Here is a 20,080-nt window from a genome sequence, read left to right as displayed (position 1 = left end):
TCCAAATAGGCTCATGCACAACAGAAGTTGTCTCTAGTGAAGAAAAAAGCATTTTCAGTGGGAAATGCAGATTTGAAGCTTTTAGAGTTTACAGAAAGCAAAAAAAAAAAAAAAAATGCTCAAGCTGTCTTGTCAGTGCATGCCATGAATCTCCACCATAAGAACAGTGACACAGACCAACAGTTTCCTCACAAAACTTCAACATCAAGAAAAAATTAACCCTTTTATATAAAAACAGCTATTTAGAAGTAACAACTGCCTTAAATCAGAAATCAAATTATAACATTTCAATCATTTACCCACCAGTTAAAAAAAAAAAATATATATATATATATATATATATATATATATATTATATTTAGCTAGTTATAAAACACCATTAATGTACTGTATTAATGTTTAAATGTATCTAAACAAAGAGTCTAAAACATCTAGCTGGAAACACTAATCAGAAACACCTTGCTACCCCACCACTGATCCACTAGAAAAAATGCACTTTGGTATTAAGTCAAATTATACGATTACTGAAGAATTAGAAGACGTACATCATTTGTAGTTATTTAAAAGGGAAAAGTATGTAAAATACTTATAATGGGGAAAAGAGAGAAAAGGAACATTAGTAACAAAAAAGAATAGGAAGAGAGAGAGAGAAAGAGAGAATATTATTTAAATATTTAGATTAGATGGATTAAGACAGAAAACTGTAGATTGCAAGCAAGACAAATTTTATGGAAAGGCTGCTGCAGACATGCTTAAAAGAATTCCACAGGATAAGAAAAGACACTTCAAAGCTGATGCTGATCAATTCTACAACAAGTGTTTAAACTAACTAGACAAGTGGTATAATTACTAGGATTCAGAATTTCAAACAATGAAAGCTTTAACCTTGAAAGAAGCAGTGATATGGAGCTTATTTTAGGAACTGGCAGACAAGTTGCGCATTGACATCGACAAAGACAAGTAGTATGATGACTACTGTATTCTGTGTGATGTTCAAACAGAGCTGGTGGAAAAAAATGAACGAATGGTCGATCGTTGGAAAGATTTTTTTGCAAAACTGACATATAGGAAGTGTAGTGAGGAACTCTTTAAAATTGTATCCTTCACATTTTCTATACCTGAGTCAAATTCTTTGTGTGAACGAACTTTCAATGTGATGAATTGTGGACCAAAGAAAGAAATCATCTGGGACTTGGTGTTTTGCGAGCTAAACTGCAGGTGTGCAAAAATTTGAGGTACAGTTGTTAATAAAAACATCCAAATTGTTGGCTGCTTCAAGATCTGATCAGAAATATACTTTTACAAGAAGTTTTCATGACTCTACCAAAGCACACTGAATGAACATTTGAATAATTAGTTTACAGTTGTATTATTGTTTTCAACTTTTCCTGTACACAGTATTTTTGTACTGTCATTATGAATATTAACTATATCAAAGATTGATAGTCTCCAAGTCAGACAGCACTTAGGCCAAATGATGCGGTTTGTGTTTAACATTAAAATAGCATCTCCAGGAATTAGCCTTATATGAGGTGGCAACCCTAATCCTGTCCCTTCTTACACAAGTGCCTGCTTCCTCCTATCTACTTCCTTCTCTAGTCTATGGTTGTTTTAATTGTTCTACTATTAGTCATGTTGCCTTAACCCATAATTTACTCTAATGTTTTTATCATTCTAATTCCTCCTAGCTCTGTATTTCCTATCCTGCTCTAAAGGACCTGCCTAGTCTGTAAAGACCCCTCAACTACCTATCACAACCTACTTCCACTTAACACCCCCACTTCCTATTACAATAATTCCTGAACAGTACTTAATAAACTTTACACCCTCCCCCTTACATATACTTATTATTACCTCCTGCGTTTACCAACTAAACTTAACTTCCTTTCACATCTGTAACTTTTATAACAACCCATATCAAACTTTTTTCCCTCAGTCCACTCTACCTCCTACAACTCTCTCACCCTCCTTCTGTCACCTCTATTTTTCTAGTTTTACCAACTAAACTTAACTTCCTTTTATATTTGTAACCCTATAACAACTCATATTAAAATTTCTTCTCTGAGTCCACTACCTCTTACAACTCTTTCCCTCCTTCTGTTACCTCTATTTTTACCTGTTACTAGACACCTTTACACAATACAAGATACCTTCCTTCACCTTGCACCACCCTTACCTATTCAACCCAATGGCCTCTAAACATAACTCTATTTACACATACCTCCTACTCTTACCTACTATTCTAGCTTCCCTAACTCTAGCATTCACACTAACCTTCTTTGAACATTATTCTCTGGTAAAACAGCACCACCACTACCAACCAACCCAACCATTCTCACATATAAATTCCCACAACCACATTAACATAACCTGTACTTCTAGCTATTCCCTTCCAAAGTACCTCAGATCTACCCATATCACTTAGTTCCATGACAAGAAACCCCCTTAAAGCTACTTTAAAATCATAAAACTAATACAAAAACCTCAACAACATCCCCTCTTAGATGGTAATATCCATCCAAACCCTGGTCCCGATATAAGACTTCCCAGTGACCCACTTAACCAAAAACCCCACACCACCTCTACCCCAACAAGTCCATCTAACTCCCTTCTGATAGCTCGCCTTAACATCCGTAGCATTAACAATAAAATATCCCATCTTCATGCACTCCTAGATGTACACAAATTTGATATCCTCTGTATTACTGAAACTTGGCTTAAACCTTCAACCAAAGACCATGAGATTACCCCCCCCCCCCAGGATATAACATCTGGAGAAAAGACCGTATTACCAAAAAAGGTGGGGGAGTAGCCATGTTTTATAAATCAGAACTCCAAGTATCACCCTTCAATGTGCCACTTCCCACAAACACCATTGCAGAAACCCTTTTAGCCAAACTGCAAATCAATAACTATAAATCCATCTATATAATCTGTTCCTATCTTCCCCCTGGTAACAATATCAGTACTCTAGAAAATATACTTAGTGGCCTATCTATCCACCTACCCCAGGAAACCATTGTGTTAGGTGACTAATATAGACTGGGCTACCTGTAGGTCCCCCAATCCCATTAATCACATAAATCTTTATGGTTTCTCACAAATCATAACCACCCCTACTAGAACCCACAAACAAAGTGGTAAGAAAACCATACTAGACTGGATTCTCATAAACAGTCACCCTACTACTTATAAACCAGGAACCCTTCCAGATGACATCAGTGACCATGCTCTTACCTATATAATTAAACAAAAACTTCATAGGCCCAATCCTACTATTTTCAATACCTCCCGTTCAAAAAAAAACTTTCACCCTGAGAACTTCCAAACAGAACTGAAGGCATGTGACTGGTCACCACTGCTCCATCTTCAACGTGATGAAGCAGTCACCTACTTTAATACTAGATTCCTTCAAATCCTAGACTTCCATGCCCCCTATCGCTCATCCCGAATAAAGACCAAAACTGCCCCATGTCTCACAAAACAAACTAGGCAAAAAATCCACCTAAGAAATAAAATCTGGGCCAAGTGGAGAGCCTCTAAAAGTCCTTCTGACCACCTTTACCTTAAACAATTAATAAATGCCACCAAAAAAGAAATTCTGCTAGACAAAAAAAACTTTTACCTTCACCTCCAACAAACCCACAAACAAAAACTACAAAATTTCTGGTCAGCTATGAACAAATTACTTCACCCAGGGCACACCAAGTCTCCCACCCCATCAGGAATCACCCATAAGAACCCTAAACTGATAGCCGATTCCTTTAACAACTACTTTATAGAAGCCGTACAAACTCTAGCTAATACTCTACCACCCACTAGCTCCCTCCCACTGAATACCACAACAAATTCAGTTTCTTCTTTTCGCATACAACCAGTACCTACATCCCTCGTTCATAACCTCCTTCAAAAACTCAAGCCATGCACTCCTTCTGCTGACTGTATACCAGCAGAATACCTGCAAATTGCAGCTAAGGTCATTGCCTACCCTATTTCTATCCTTATTAATAGAACTATTTCAGAAAGTAAAATCCCTCTTATATGGAAGGTCTCTCACATCATTCCTCTACACAAAGATGGGACATCAACTGATATTTCCAACTTTAGACCAATCTCCCTATTCTCTTCTATAGCTAAAATAATGGAAAAATGCATCCACCAACAACTACTTGACCATCTTCTCCACAACAATTTACTTGCCAGCTGCCAACATGGTTTCAGACCATTCCATAGTACTTCAACTGCCCTGCTATCCTTTTCTGACTGTATAAACAAAAATTGTAACAATAACTCTCTTTCCTCCACTTTATTTATCGACCTTTCAAAAGCCTTCGATATGGTCAACCATAATCTGCTTATGGAGGTATTAAAAGCCCATTCACTGGATGCACAGGCATTACTCTGGTTTAAATTCTATTTAGACAACCGACATCAAGCAGTCCTTTGGGACAATAAGCTTTCAACTCCCCTCCCCGTAAACCTTGGAGTACCTCAAGGCTCTATCCTAGGCCCTCTTCTCTTTTCAATGTTTATTAATGACCTAAATACTAAAATTCCTCAAGCCACCTGCATACAATATGCTGACGATTCTACTTTAATCTGCTTAGCTAGGTCCCCAACCACACTCCAGACCCTCACCCAATCTGTATTTCATACTGTTGAAAATTGGTTCATACAACACTGCCTCCTCCTGAACCCCCCAAAAAAATGATTACTCTTTACTCCTACTTTAAAATCACCACAATTTCTCTTCACTATAACCTCTAACAATGGAACCACCATATCCCCTGATACCACAACCCGTCTCCTGGGCATAACCATAGACAACTTTAGCTATGATGATCACATCAACACTACCATAAAATCTGTCAGCAAAAAACTAGGTTCCCTGTATAGAATCAAACCCTTCCTTACACCAACAGCCAGAACCACTATAGCCCAGACTCATCTGATCTCTACCCTGTTTTATGCTTCTGCCATTTATACTAACCTTTCTAAAAACAACCTTAACAAACTTGCCACTAGCTATAATAACATAGCCAGATTTGCTACTGGTAACCCTTTTAGAACCCACCACTGTCTCAACCTCAAACAATTGGGATGGTTAGAACTGCAGCACCAACTACTCTGTCATCAACTTACTATAACCCAAAAGATACTTTTCCACCCTAATAATACCCCAATCCTCACTAATCTGACCACCCCTTACAAAAACCTTACAACTCTTCGCTCAGCCAATAAGCTTCTAGTTTCCACTATTAAATAAGCTGGAGACTCACTTTTCACTAACACAGTGGGTAAAGCCTGGAACCAGCTTCCAAGTGAACTTTCTACTCTCTCTTCCACACATCTTTTTAAAAAACATCTCAAAGAACATTTTAAAACTCACTGGCTTTGCCCCTGCACGAACACTGACTGATTTTCCACTTTACTCATTCCTGCTCTCCCTTTTACTTCCCTTCTCCAGTGTACTATATTGCTCAAATTTTTCAATGTCCTTTTTGCTGTAGTATGTTTCCTACCTGTACTAACTGTAGTATGTTTCCTACCTGTACTAACAATAACAAAAAAAAAAAAAAATTTGTTAAAACTTTTTTAAAATGTATTACTCTTTCAGAAGGGAATATTTTTGTTTTTTTTTTCTTTCACAAATATTCCAATACTGTTATCTGTATTTGATAATAGCTTTTTTATATTAATATTGTATAATGTTTTTCTGTCTATGCTTGGAGCTTTTCTCCCCAGGCCTCTACTGAAAATGGACATGTATCCAGTTAGACGAGCCCGGTCAACAAATGTAAATAAATAAATAAATAAATAACTGGTGCCCCATTACTAACCAACCTCTAATCCTCCCCCAAAACTAAGCTAGAAATATGTTATAACAAAATAGCCAAATTTGCAACAAATCACCACTCCACCCACCGCTGTGTACCTCTAAAAACAAACTGGCTCGAATTTCCCCACTATCTCACTATCTCCAACTAATTACCACAGACAAATTATTTACTAAACCACAGGATTGCCCTGCCCTAAACTCCTTATTTTCCCAGTATAATCCCAATAGGTTTCTAAGATAAAAAAAAAAAAAAACAGCTCCTTTAAATTCAGAAACCTAAACTACGTGCTGGTCTACTACTATACGCCTGGGTAATAGCCAAAACCTGGAACAGCCTTCCTCCAGCCATTCACACTACACAATGCACTGTTTCATTCAAAGAAGCTCTGTGCACTCACCTTTACTCTAATTGCATCTGTAATTGCACTAAGCCTCCTCCTTCTGTAATCTAGTTCTTAGTGCCTTCCTATATCTCCTTTCCATCTCACATTCTTCTCTATCTCAAATACACTACCATTCTACACACTCTCTCTATACTATTTACTATTAGCAACTTTGTCTCCTGACCTCTATCTCTTACTTTATTACTCTCACCCTTGTACCTTGACTGTAATCACTATCATTTTCCTACTGGTGCCTTCCTATATATTCCTCACTTTTCCTTGTATACACTGCAACTCCTGTGCATGGCTGCTAATAGCCTCTTAATGTATTCTCAACCTTTGAACTTCAGTTATAATATGAGAGCTAAGCATTTTTATATCTACCCATACTACTATGTCAGATATAGTTGTATTGTAATTAAGTCTATCAAGCGTGTTTAAATATTCTGAATGTACTACTCTGTAACTATATTTTCCCTCTGTTTTCTATATATTATAAATGCATTTTTTTACTGGTGCTTTTTATATTCTAAATGTTTTTTGTGGAGCTTTTCTGCCCAGGTGTCATATGAAAATGGGATTTGCCTGGCCCAGTGGACTTTCCTAGTAAATAAATGCCAATAAATAAATAATAAATACATTAATAAATAAATAATTATTTGTTGTCCATTTCCTGCAGACATTCTACAGAAAGTTCCAAAGTATCTTCCTGTGCCACATTCCCTTCAGTTTCATCCTGTGTCATCCATTGCTCTTTCATATAGGAACTCACTGGCCTATCCCTCCACACCATTGACTGCATCAGAGTTGCCACAGGTTCCTGTTCCTCCCCTTGCTGTGCAACTCCAAATGGATGTTTCTGCTGGTTTTCTATGGAAGGCTCCAAAGTATCTTCATATGGTAAGTGATCAGATGTTTTTCGCTCTGCAAGTTTCTCCTTAATTTAGGAATCCATTGCTGCATTCTGTTGGGGTGTTTTCTGAGTTAGATTTTCTACGCTAAATCCTTCATTCACAGTTACTCCATAACCTCAGTTTCTATTTCTTTAACTTCTTCATTATTAACCCTCTTTCCTACTTTTCCTGTGTTTTCCTATTTTTTTGTATTGTAAAATTGTCCATGTCTGGATGCCTTTGCCTGTATTTGTGTTGAAATGTCTTTGGTGCTGCTCTTTTTTATTGATTAGTTTTCCTTTTTTTGCATAACTATTACACCATATCAAGTTTCTTTTCTTTCCCATGTCTGTATTTCTGTTTCAGATATCTCCTGATTTTCCTGTTTCTCCTTCCTTTGGGGGCTCATTCCATCTTGCTGTGATGTAACCTGTGTTAGACTTTCTACAGTAAATCCTTCGCTTCACAAGTATTCCATAACTTCAACTTCTATTTTTTTACTTCTACTTTATGAATCTTTTCTATGTTCCCTCTTTGTGATCTTATTTTTTATTGTGAAATTTTCCATATCTGAATGCCTTTGCCTGTGTTTCCCTTTGAATATCTTTGGGGTTGCCTTTTAGGTATTGATTAATTTGGCTTTCTCCTTTGCATAAATATTTTGTAATATCAGATCTTTCTTTCCCCTGTCCATATTTTTTTTGTATACCTTTCAAATGTCTCTATATTTTGTTCTTTATATTTTTGCGCCCCCTCAGCTACTTCTTTTTCCAAATGGATCAAGGTTTTTGGTCTATATAATGGTTTTCAGAAATCTGTTGCATTAACAAGCTTCTGACAGTTTTTCCTGTGGAAGTATTTTTTTTCTCTATATTCTCTCAATCTTTTTGTTTATCTTCTGTCTGAAAATTCTGGGCTTCTTGCATAATAGTAACAATATATAATTTCTTTCTTTTCCTTGGTAGTCCATTATCTTTATGGCTATTTTTTGGGCTATCAGTTTGTGTGTTTTTTGTGGACTGCTACTTCCTTCTACAATGGGAGGGGGGTATCCTCCCCCTGGTCCTGGCCTAGCCCCATTGTAGGAATGTTTACACATCTTGAGGATTCTACACTGTCATTTTTTTTTCCAGTTCTGGCAACAGTGCACCTGTGATGATAATGAGGTAGTGCCATCTGTGTCAGAGAGAGTAGGGCAGTGCATGTGTAACGTATGCCAGCATAGCTAGCTGGGGTTTTAGAAAGAATTTTCTCATTTGACTATCACACTGATTTGTACAAATGCTTGTGTTAAAAAATGTAGTTGTAAAGTTGTTTGTATTTAAAAATGCATCACCAGTGGGTCCTGCTGGACAGAAAAGGGATACATGTATGTCGGACAGTATTATAACTGATTAAATGTATATGTTTTATAAGAGAATTATGGAAGGGAAGAGGTTAATCTCAGTCCAGCTAATTTTGGAAAATGGGTTGGTTTAGGCCATAAAGATTTTGTCTTGCAGGTTTGATTGCAGCCAGAGACAAAAATGTCCGGAAAAAACAGGACTAGGAATTTTACTGTATTGTTCTTAGGGGTGAACTAATTGCTACCCTGGAAATGTGGAAGTTTTTGAAATTGTTTTATAGCTTTCAGATGCTACAACAGAACTTAGCAAAGCTCTGGGTGTGTATTGTACTGGAGTTAGGTGACCAAATGTGATGTAAATTTATAACCAGTACTGAAATAATTCTTTAGATATTAGTGAGAGATATGATGGAACTCTCCCAGCAGCACTTTGTTCTTTGGAATATGACAGGAACAATACATCACAGATATCTCACACAACCACACACCTCATCTAACCTTGCTGTAGTAAGCAACTTAGCACTCATCATCTTGCCTTGCTATAGTACATAACTTAACTAGGTAACAGTAATTCTTTAGTAGGTCAGGAAAGTGCAGTGAAATTAGTTAAGTATTGTTTTCTGAATCTGTGTGAATCTATCCATCTATGTTATTTTTTATATCTCCTGTGGTTGAAACTCTGATGTTTATTACAACTAGATATTCAATATTCTCATGTTTTCTGTTTTATTATTTATTAAATATTTCTGTACCTTTTGTGTTTGGTCTTTTAGAGAACACTTTCAACATCTTAAGAGTAGTTATTTAGCTTATTTTAGTGACACCGTGGGTGCTCCTAAAAGTCTTGCACATTAGTCAAACTGTACCATTTGTATTAGTATTAATTTTGATCAGTATAATTGGGTACAGTTGTAAGAGCCTCAAAGTAGCTGACTAGTGAGAGTTTAATTACCTTATAGTCTGGGCAGAGGGGGCACAGCTGGTAAATCTGTGCTAGCCTTTCCCGGGTATGAATGTGTGGGTGGGTGGAGTCGGGGTGGGGGTGTGGGTGTGCATGTGTGTCATCTACTTGGAACAGGGACACAGAGCCCCAAAGTGGTCAGTGTGGAGTTTTGCTTGGGGCCTGGAGGGAGACAGAGTCCAGTCGCAGGTCTGGAGTGTGCTTTCTGTGTACTCTTAAGTGAAATTGCACTTGGTGCAGAGAGCTGCATCTTAAAATACTGTGTGTATCCATTTTTGTTCCTAGTGGTTGTCCTTCACTGGTGAGGACTGAAGCTCCTTTATTACTGACTTGGAGTAGAGACATTCACAGCGCCTACCAGGATTGGACACTTTTTATCCTAGGTCTTCTGCACCCAGCTATCTTTTTTTTATTTTTAACCTACTTCTGTCGATGATATATGCTATATAAAATACAGTCTATATATCAGTGTTATCTTTGTGAGATTTTATGAAAAACAGGGTACACCTTGTGAAGGTACTCACCAAGATTTGAGAATGAATTCAGTTCCAGCAATACTATTCTCCTTTTCTTGCTGACTTATCTCTCCATTCAAACTCCTCATCTCTCAATTCAGACCCTCAACTCTCCATTCGGACCCTTCCTGAGTGGGTAGTTCAGTGGATGCTAAGGAGAAGAGCGACTGCCTGAAAGCACCTGTGTATGATAGATATAATTCCTGTCTCTTGCTGAAACAGAAGGGCTTTTACCTGATAGTGACTACTAGTGCTTATTCCTTAGTTTGTGAGGACTGTTCTACTTTGATACAAATATAGTGTGAAAATGTCAGTCTATATGGCTATCAGTTTCACTTTAGAAAATCTGTTTATTTTGTGCAAAGACTATTGCCAAGAATTTAGTGAAGTGTTCTGGAAAAAAATCTTCACCATAGCCTTTAAGCTTTGATTCTGTAATAAAAAATGCATATAGTTCAATAGTTTGTTTTGAATGGCTAATCACTTTATAAGTAAAACTTCTCATTTAAATGAAAACAGACTGATAAAATTTCTGCATCCCTAAAAATGCTTAAGGATATATGGAATTCCCCACCATCTCTAAAAGTTTGCCAGAATTGCTCATACAGTACACAGTTGTCAACATACTTGAGTTTGATTAGCAGTATGTGGTTAGAAATGTTTATCTGAAGGTGTGGCAGCTCTCTTCCTAAGACCTAAGAACAGTAAGTCCATGCTTTAGGAGAATGTTCCTAAACAGAATTATGGATTAAATCTTCCTACAGACATTTAATGTCACACTGAACTATGATTTATATGGAATAACAAGCCTACATATTGTTGTTGTTTGTCTTTTGGCTTTTTCCCGGTAAGGGATCGCCACAGCGGAACTCCGGTCCGCTAATGATTGGCAGTAGATTTTTTATGAAACACCAAGGTGCCAGCTCGACGTCCAACCTTCAACGAAGGCATGCCCATTTACACACGCTTGTCTTTCAAACGCTACCCAACCGCGGGGAGAACATGCAGACTCCGCACAGAAGGCACTCCCAAGCCAAGCATTGAACAGGAGAACCTCTTGCTGTGAGGTAACAACGCTACCGCTGTACCACCGTGGCATAACAAGCCTACATATTGTATGACAGAATAATGATCCAACCCATTTACAATGTTGAAATGCTAGTAGAATGCTGTTTAGTGTGCATGAGCAAAGCAACATAATGTATGTAATTTAAGACACTGTAGGCTGATATGAGTTCATAGGTATATTTTTTGTCTGTCTTTCAACATACTAGCCTTAAAGTAACACATCAATCTCTTGTACTGCTCTGACATATATGCAAATATGGTTGCAGTTCAGAGCAAACTGTAAGAAGAGCAAAATCTTTTTGCCATAGTAAATATTAGTGAACATTCAGGAAAAAAAAAGCACTCTATTTCATTGTGTTTCAACCTGGAGGCAGCTTTCTGTGCAAAATCACATTGCAGCAAGGTCAAGTAATTTGCCTTTACCCCACTGTTGTGTGATCTCAGAGTTGGTATATATATAATTAGAAGGGAATGTGTAGGGTACAGGGGGCAAGTCCCCCCAGCAGAATTATTACTTTTGTGTTTTTTGTTGTTTTTCATAATTTTAGATTTGCTCTGATCAGCAGCTGTTTTCCCAACACAATTTGGTTCTGTGAGACTGCAGCATTACCAGAGCTGGGGGATATGCCCATTATTTTGTGTAATTTATAAGTAGGAATATATAAATAGCAGGGAGTGTGAGGGACAGAGGTGTATTGCCACTCATGCAAAAAACAATGTTTTAGAGTTGTGTGCTCTATGGCAGTTTCTCAAACCATGTGTAGTACTATGTCAATCTTTTTTTTTTTTGATTATATTTTATCGATGATAGTGACACCAACAAGTGAGTGTTTCATTTTTATTTAGTAGAGTTAATATCTAAACTGCACAATGTTGACACTGAAATCAGCAACAGAAAAAGATTGTAAGTAGTTAAAGTTTCTCCCCTGTACCATCACTACTTATATATACTAATTCTGAGGTTGCACAACATTGGGGTAAAGGACTGTATATTGTCAATAGTTTGAAATATTGGCAATGTCAAGAAAAACTGCAGTCAATATGTAGGATCGGTTGCTGTTTGTGTTCTGTGGAATTTAGACTACATAATGCATTTTAGAGAGAGAAGACGACAGAGAACATGTGATAATGGGGCTTATGGAGCATTTCTTTTTGGTCACTTTTGTGCAACCTCAGAATTAGTATATATAAGTAGTGATGGTACAGGGGAGAAAACTCCACTGTAAAATCAGATTTTTTTTAAGTTTGGAGCTTGCACAGTATGAGTGTAGATTTGTTCAGACTGTCAATATCAGTAGTTATCTCAGTATTTTACTCTGTCAGCATTCTGCACTTGTAATCATTTTTTAAACATTCTGTAATTTAGCTATTAAGTGTGCCCATACAAACACATATATATGCAAATGATAGAAGCATAGACTGAAAGTAACTTGTGCAAAACATAACTGAAAACTCACATTGTTGAATCACAATGAACAGATAATATACATATACATTTAAAATTACCTTGATTTTTTTTTGCCAGTAGCCTCCCCTTACTTAAATAACTCCATGATTGTTAAAAAAGAAAAGGCCACAAATGGTGAATCACTGCTAACATACAAATAAAACCACAGCAGCAGTGATCGATAACACCAATTACCTTGCTTGTAGTTACCATGTAAGCATCTTCATGACTTTCTACATATCAGTTATAAAATACAAAGGTGCAAATAAAGTGGGAAAATGCAGTCTAATGTAGGCATTAGATTTGAAACCCCACAGCGATCTTACAAGAATGCATCCCAGTTTGGCTATGTCAAAGGGAGGTCATGCTTACTGAATCTGGTGGACTTCTTTGAAAAAGTCAATAAGGCAATATATAATGGAAACTGTGCATACTGCCAATGTAGATCTGGTTAAAGCATGTGATACAATCCTCCACTTGGGAATTGTCCACAAATTCTGGCTTAATTGCTCAGAGCTGCTCACTGTTTGGTGGCTACACCAGAGAGTTCAGTGAATCTGCTTACATCTAAGGAAATCCATTGCTAAAAAATGAAAATAAGCACTTCTATTGATAATTGTGATTATTTTATTAGTTTCCTGTGATTTGCTGTTTTTGTTGCACTTTAAATAAAAAGCAGTGCAGTTGTACTGCTGCTTTAAGTACTTATTACATTGTATCAGATAGTTTCAGGGCTGTTGTATTCAGACTGTGTTGTCTTCTTACACTTGGGCTCCAACCAGACATTTTACATTAAGAAGTTTTTCTGCACTCTTGTGACAGAATCCCACAACCTATCTGAGTTGGAGATTGCTGGTGGAAGGCTTATTGTGTGCTTTCCTGATTTATATTTAGCTTAAATCCTGTGCATTTTTGCCTGTGTATAATGCTTGCATTTGTGCAAAGTTGCTCTCTGTGCCGCAGCTGTATACACACAAACACCTTGAAGATAAAATTTCCCTAGAATAGCTATCACTGAAACCATACCCAGCCCCCTGCTACTCTATGAGCAACTAATTTGAACACTAAGCAGCATCTCTTTGTTGATTAACCTTAGACTATGCATTTATAATTCCCACTCATAGTCTGTGTGCTATCAGCACAGTTCAGTCTAATTAGCCCATTCCTTTCTCTGATTAAAAACCCACAGTAAGAACCTGATATCATGGATGGTCAGTTTGTCAGTTTCTTACCAGCTCTGTGGCCAGCCTCATGGACATGAGCATCCTAAGGCAATGTTGCAATTGTGTCATGTATACTGACAATCACTTAATGCTAAAACAAATACTATATGTGAAAGATGTAGTTGTGCTATGAAAATGGAGGCAAGACTCCCACATGCAGACAAATCAAATGCAAAACAGGTTGTCGGCACACACACATCACTTCCCATCCTAAATAAGGATTTGACACATAAACCCACATATGCAGAGGTACTCACTAGTAACTACTAAACACTCAGAGGCCTCCCAAATGCTGCCTTTAGAAACCACATGCACACATAACAAAGCAAACAGAGACCAGTCCATAAGGCAAAATACCGTAAAACCTAACATATTGGACATCTCAGACTCCATAGTAAGACACATGGATGTCCCCTCACCAGGCTAGTTAAGGAGAAGGTTACAATTAGCTGCATGTCAGGTTCCAAGATCTATCTTACCACACAAGTGCTGAAGTCACTCAGCCACAAGTACCAGTATGACTCTGTCATAGTCTATGTAGGTGTGAATGACCTGAGATGTACCTCCCTGGACTATATGAAGAGAGACACAACTGAGCTTTCTTATGTATTTCAGGCATGTATAAGGCTAGCCTTGAGCAGCATTCTACCTTCACCAAGGATGATGCCACAATACAAACAAAAAAAAGATTGACTTTAACTGTTGGCTGAAACTTTGGTGCTGGTCCAAAGGGATCCAATATTTGCCAGCATGAGAAGACATGATCAACAGGCCACTCTGTTTTGTTAGATATGGTCTGCAGCTATTTCCTCTAAGCTTCTGGATATTGGTAAAGGCTTTAGCCTCCCCTATAATGCCTTTTTAAGCAGTGTCAAAGTAAACAACAAAATCTCTTGAAAAGCTGAAGGTACTGCTGCTCACTGCCAGGAGTCTAAACAAGAAGCTGCCCTCACTAGAAGCACTCCTCATCTTGGAATATGCTGACATCTGTGCAGTCATTGAGACATGGTTCAAATCCATGGACAGCACCCTGGCCACTCAAGGTTACAATGCCTTCCATACATTCATACCACCAATTGAGTAAAAAGAGAACCAAAGAGGAGGTGAATTCATCTTCATAAAGGATAAGTACACCTCAAGACTGGTCAAACAGTATGACTCTGTCTAGCTACTCCATGTCCAACTAATCATAGGCAAAATCCCTACCATTTCATTGCTAGCTATTGGTCCCCCACCATGACCCAGGCAAAACATACTGCATATGGGGACTTACTGGAGTCACTCACCATGCAGCCCAATACATTAGTTATGTGTGATTTTAACTATCCAGTGATTGACTGGGCAACATACACATTGCCTAACATGCAGGCCCAAAGGTTCTTGGACTTTGTCTGTGCAAATGCTGTGGAGCAGCTGGTCAGCACACCCATTAGGGGATCAAATATCCAGGACATAGTACTCATTAACGTGCAGTAGCATTGCACACCCCCCTGTGTAATGTCATCTTTGGTAAGATCGGACAACAAAATGGTCTCCTTTGAAATAAAATAAGGACAGATGCCCCATCAAGCTCAAAAATGCTTAAGAATTTTGTCAAGACAAATTACCTCCCTCTAAGCTATGGCATAAGAAATTTCAAAGCTCCCCCAAACTCAGAAAATACAGAATTCTATACAGAGGTCTACAACAATGCCCTATATAGCAACTTAAGCAGTTGTACAAAATCAGTGGTGCCAGACCAGATTAAACCCAGATTCTGCCAGAAAAACAAGTCAACCTGATGTACCTCTGACAGACACAGGCTATACAACAAAGGAAAGAAACTAATGTCCAAAAATAAGCTGGAACAGGCTTAGCAGAAGAAGAAATTCCTCACTAGCCTAAACAAACAAATCTGAGATCTTGTTAAGACCTCAAAAGCAAATTTTGAAGCAAAAATAGACTCCCTAGCCTAGCAAAATCACAAAGCATTTCCCTGAGCTGATTGTGGATGGCACCACCTATATTCAACCAGAGGAAATAGTCAACCTACTAGCTGACAGATTTGAACCAAACTTCAACCACCATGTCCCCTCCAGTCATCCTCCAAAGTATACCTGCCACCTTTCCTCAGCCTATTATCTTAAGAGAGCAGGTCATCTTTGTGCTGTCTAAGGCTAAAAAATTGCATCAGTGGCCCCTGACAACATCTCAGGTTGCCTTTTAAATAACTTAAAACATGACCTAGCAGGCCTACTTGGATTCCTTTTTAACCACAGACTCCAGACAAGCTATGTTCTGGCAGATTGAAGGACAGCAACAGTCATCCCTGTGCACAAAGGCATACCATCAACTAACCCAGGCAATTTTATACCCACAAGCCTGACTAGCCTCATCTGTAAGGCCAAGGAAAGAAACATCATGGACTGTATCAACAAGGAGATTGGTAATCTCCAGACTCTGGACCAAAGTCAGTTCAGATGCATTAATATCAGATTGTGTTTGTTAAATCTCTTTGACTTCTTTGAGAAGGTCACCAAGGCCATGGATGAGGAAACTGTGCATACCATCTACCTTGACCTGGCCAAGGCATTTGACACAGTTCCACACTCAAGTATTATAGAGAAACTTTCTCAACTGGGCATAAACCCTACATCACCAGGTGGGTAACCAAATGGCTCATCAACAGGACACGCTGTCAAAGTGGGTGAATTCACCTCTAGCAAGAGGCTAGTCACCAGTGGCATACCACAGGGTGCTGTGTTAGCCCTCTCCTGTTCAGAATTTATTTCTCAGAAGTCAAGACAAACACAGATGACCTTTGGCTGACCAAGTTTGCGAATAACTGCGAACTGGGTGCAATCATTCAATCCCCAAGCAATACTGATGTACTGCAGAAAGGATTAATGCAGACATATGATTGGTGCCAGAGCCATAGTTTGAAACTAAATGCAAAAAATGTACAGTTATTCCCTTTAGAAAAGCAAATACCCCAGATAATTTTAATATAGATAGCACCCCCCAAGAGTAGGCCCAGTGGTATGTGATCTGGGTACTCACATTGATAGCAATCTGAACCTCAACCACCATTTGCCAGCAGTGTTGACGAAGTCCTATATGGCATAATGCATAAGGGTATGGCATCCAGATCAAAGGACATTATAATTCCATTGAGCTTGACCCTCAACAGACCAATAACTTGTCCTTATTTTCTGCTGTGCCCTCTTCTTTTTACCTTACTGCTTATCTGTTCCTCCCTCTTCTCCATACTGAAATCTTATCTTTATCCTGCCTTTCTCTTCCATACCTGTCTCACTCCTGCTCCCTTCCTTCTATATGCTTTACACGGGCTCTATATTAGCTTATGCTATTTAACTTACTAGTGCTTTCTGGTCTCGTTCTTACCCTTTCCTGCTAGACTCCCACCTATCCTATCTTACTTTCCTGCTATTCTGATTGTCTCCTTTCTCATCCTACCTTCTGTGGTGTCTACCCGCTCCGTTCGCCCTACCCTGTAGTATCCTATAGTCCTCCACCAACCTTCTTAACAGGTATACTACCCCCTCTCCAGCTTACCACCCACATTCTCTCTCCTTTTTATTCCTCTTTCTTTCTCACTTCTCAAATTATTAAATAATGACTCCCTACTTTCCAACTATGCCTATACTCTCAGTCTTACTCTTAACCACCCTATTCTCAACTTACCATCTTACCTTCTTTGAAAACTCACTTAACATCAATCATAACTCCTCACAAAAACACACTTCTACTATATACACTTTCACATCATACTCAAATGTTAATTCCACCCCTAGCTATCATCTACCTACATTCCACAGACTGTCTCACCTCACCTGTCTCTTACACTCAGACAGAAAAACAAAATTTCTAACCTTTCTAAAGAGCAACTTTATTACCAAACTTGATAATCCTACCTTACAAGATGGTGACATCCATCCCAACCCTGGCCCTGTCTACCCCTCTCCTCAAAGATGCTCATCTAACCTCAATAATAACTTCCTCATAGGGCACCTTAACATTCAAAGTATAAATAATAAAATACCATACGTCCATGCCCTCTTAGATATACATTCTTTTGACATTCTATGCCTCTCAGAAACCTGGCTAAACCCAGGCACTAAAGATTCTGAGATTATACCCCAAGGCTATAATATAGTAAGACATGACCACTTAAAACGTAAAGGTGGTGGAGTAGCAATTCTTTTCAAAAATCAACTTAACATCTCTACTCTACCAGCATGTCCAAACCAAGATAGCAAAATAGAAGCCATCATTACTAAACTCCAACTAAATGCTAAAAAAGCCCTTTATATTATATGCTTGTATCTCCCTCCAGGTAACAATATTCCGATATTAGAAGACTTTCTTAGCTGGGTTTCTACCACCTACCCCCAAGAAACTATAATTCTTGGCGACTTTAACATAGACTGGAACACTATTAATGATGAAAATCCCTCCTCTCATATTAACCTACATGGTTTCACCCAAACTATTACCTCAACTACAAGAGTCAATAAGCCCAGTAAGAGAGAGAGTATATTAGACTGGATACTCACAAACAAAGTCAACAAACAATATAAAGTAGGTACTATGCCAGACTATGTCAGTGACCACTCCCTAACCTATATTACTAGAGAAAAGTCAGAATGTGTTAACCTCCCAAATACAAAGATAATTCACTCTACCAAGCATTTTAATATAGACCTTTTTCGAGCTGAACTCAGCGCATGCAATTGGAATTGCTTAAAATCACTTCCTCTTGAGGATGCAGTTTTATTCTTTAATACTACCTTCTTATCCATACTTGATATACATGCTCCAGAGCGTTCCATTAGAATGAAGACTAAAACAGCCCCATGGCTTTCCAATGATACTAAAAAACTCATTCTTGCTAGAAATAAAGTATGGACTAAATGGAGATGCCATAGAAACAACCTTGACTTTCTTCACTTCCGCCAGCTTAGAAATCTGGCTAAGAAATCAATAATCTCTGACAAGAAAAAATTCTACTGTGAACTTCAGGAAACTCATCTTAACAATTCTAGACAATTCTGGTTATCAGTAAATAGACTCCTTTCCCCAGGACCAGCCAAAACTCCTTCCCCACTAAATGCTGACCCAGAAACCCCTCTCCAAACTGCAAATGCTTTCAACTCTTTTTTTTCTGAAACTATTCAATCCCTAGCCAAACAAATGAACACCAACAACTCTTACAATCCTAATAACATAGCTAACTCCTCCTACAACTTCTCTCTAAAACCTATATCTACTTCTTTCATCTAGAAACTCATTCACAAACTGAAACCTTGTACCCCTTCTGCTGACAAGCTCCCTTCTCTTTACCTTCAGAAAGCTGCCAAAGAAATTGCATACCCTATATCCATACTCATAAACAGAACTACCCAAGAGGGGACCATCCCTGACATCTGGAAAGTCTCTTATATTATCCCACTACATAAAGGTGGTAACTCCATTGACTATTCCAACTTTAGACCAATTGCTCTTCTCTCACCCCTAGCAAAAATCATGGAGAAATGTATTCATCAGCAACTTGTGCACTATCTCTCTCTTCACAACATAATAGCAAACTGTCAGCATGGCTTTAGACCTCATCACAGTACCACCACTGCCCTTCTTTCCTTTGTAGATACTATCAACAAGAATCGCAACAATAATATTCTCTCTTCCGCTCTTTTCATTGATCTCTCTAAAGCTTTCGACATGGTCAACCACTCTCTCTTAACATTCTTGAATCTCTCTCTTGTGATAACCTCGCCATTAATTGGTTTAGATCTTATCTTAGCAACAGACAACAAGCAGTACTATGGGAAAACCACATCTCATCACTCTTGCCCATTTCCATCGGAGTTCCCCAGGGCTCCATTCTTGGTCCACTTCTCTTCTCCCTCTTTATTAATGATCTTCAGACTGCAATCCCTCAAGCAACCTGCATACAATATGCAGACGACTTGACCCTTATTTGTTCTGCACCATCCACTACAGAACTGATCTCACTGACCCAAAATATCTTTAATACTGTAGAAATATGGTTTTCTAGACAGTTTCTCCTACTAAATGCCAAAAAAACTAAACTTCTCCTTTTCTCCCCCACCTCTCGGTCCCCCCCCCCCCTTTAAACTTTACCATCTCCTCAAACAATGGAACTATCATCTCACCTGATCCAACTACAAAACTGTTAGGAATAACCATCGACAATAATCTCTCCTTGATCAGCACATTAACAACAACATCAAGTTAGTTAACAGAAAAATAGGATCCCTATATCGAATTAAACCTTTTCTAACCCCAGCAACTAGAACCAAGATTGCCCAATCTCATCTTTTATCAACTCTCCTATATGCCTCCCCTATTTATACCAACCTCAAGAAAGTTAATCTTAAAAAAC

Source organism: Protopterus annectens, chromosome 14.part0, assembly GCF_019279795.1.
Source record: "Protopterus annectens isolate FY-2018-M chromosome 14.part0, PAN1.0, whole genome shotgun sequence".
In the NCBI taxonomy this organism is placed as follows: domain Eukaryota; kingdom Metazoa; phylum Chordata; order Ceratodontiformes; family Protopteridae; genus Protopterus; species Protopterus annectens.
Note: the sequence above shows the minus strand (reverse complement) of the source record.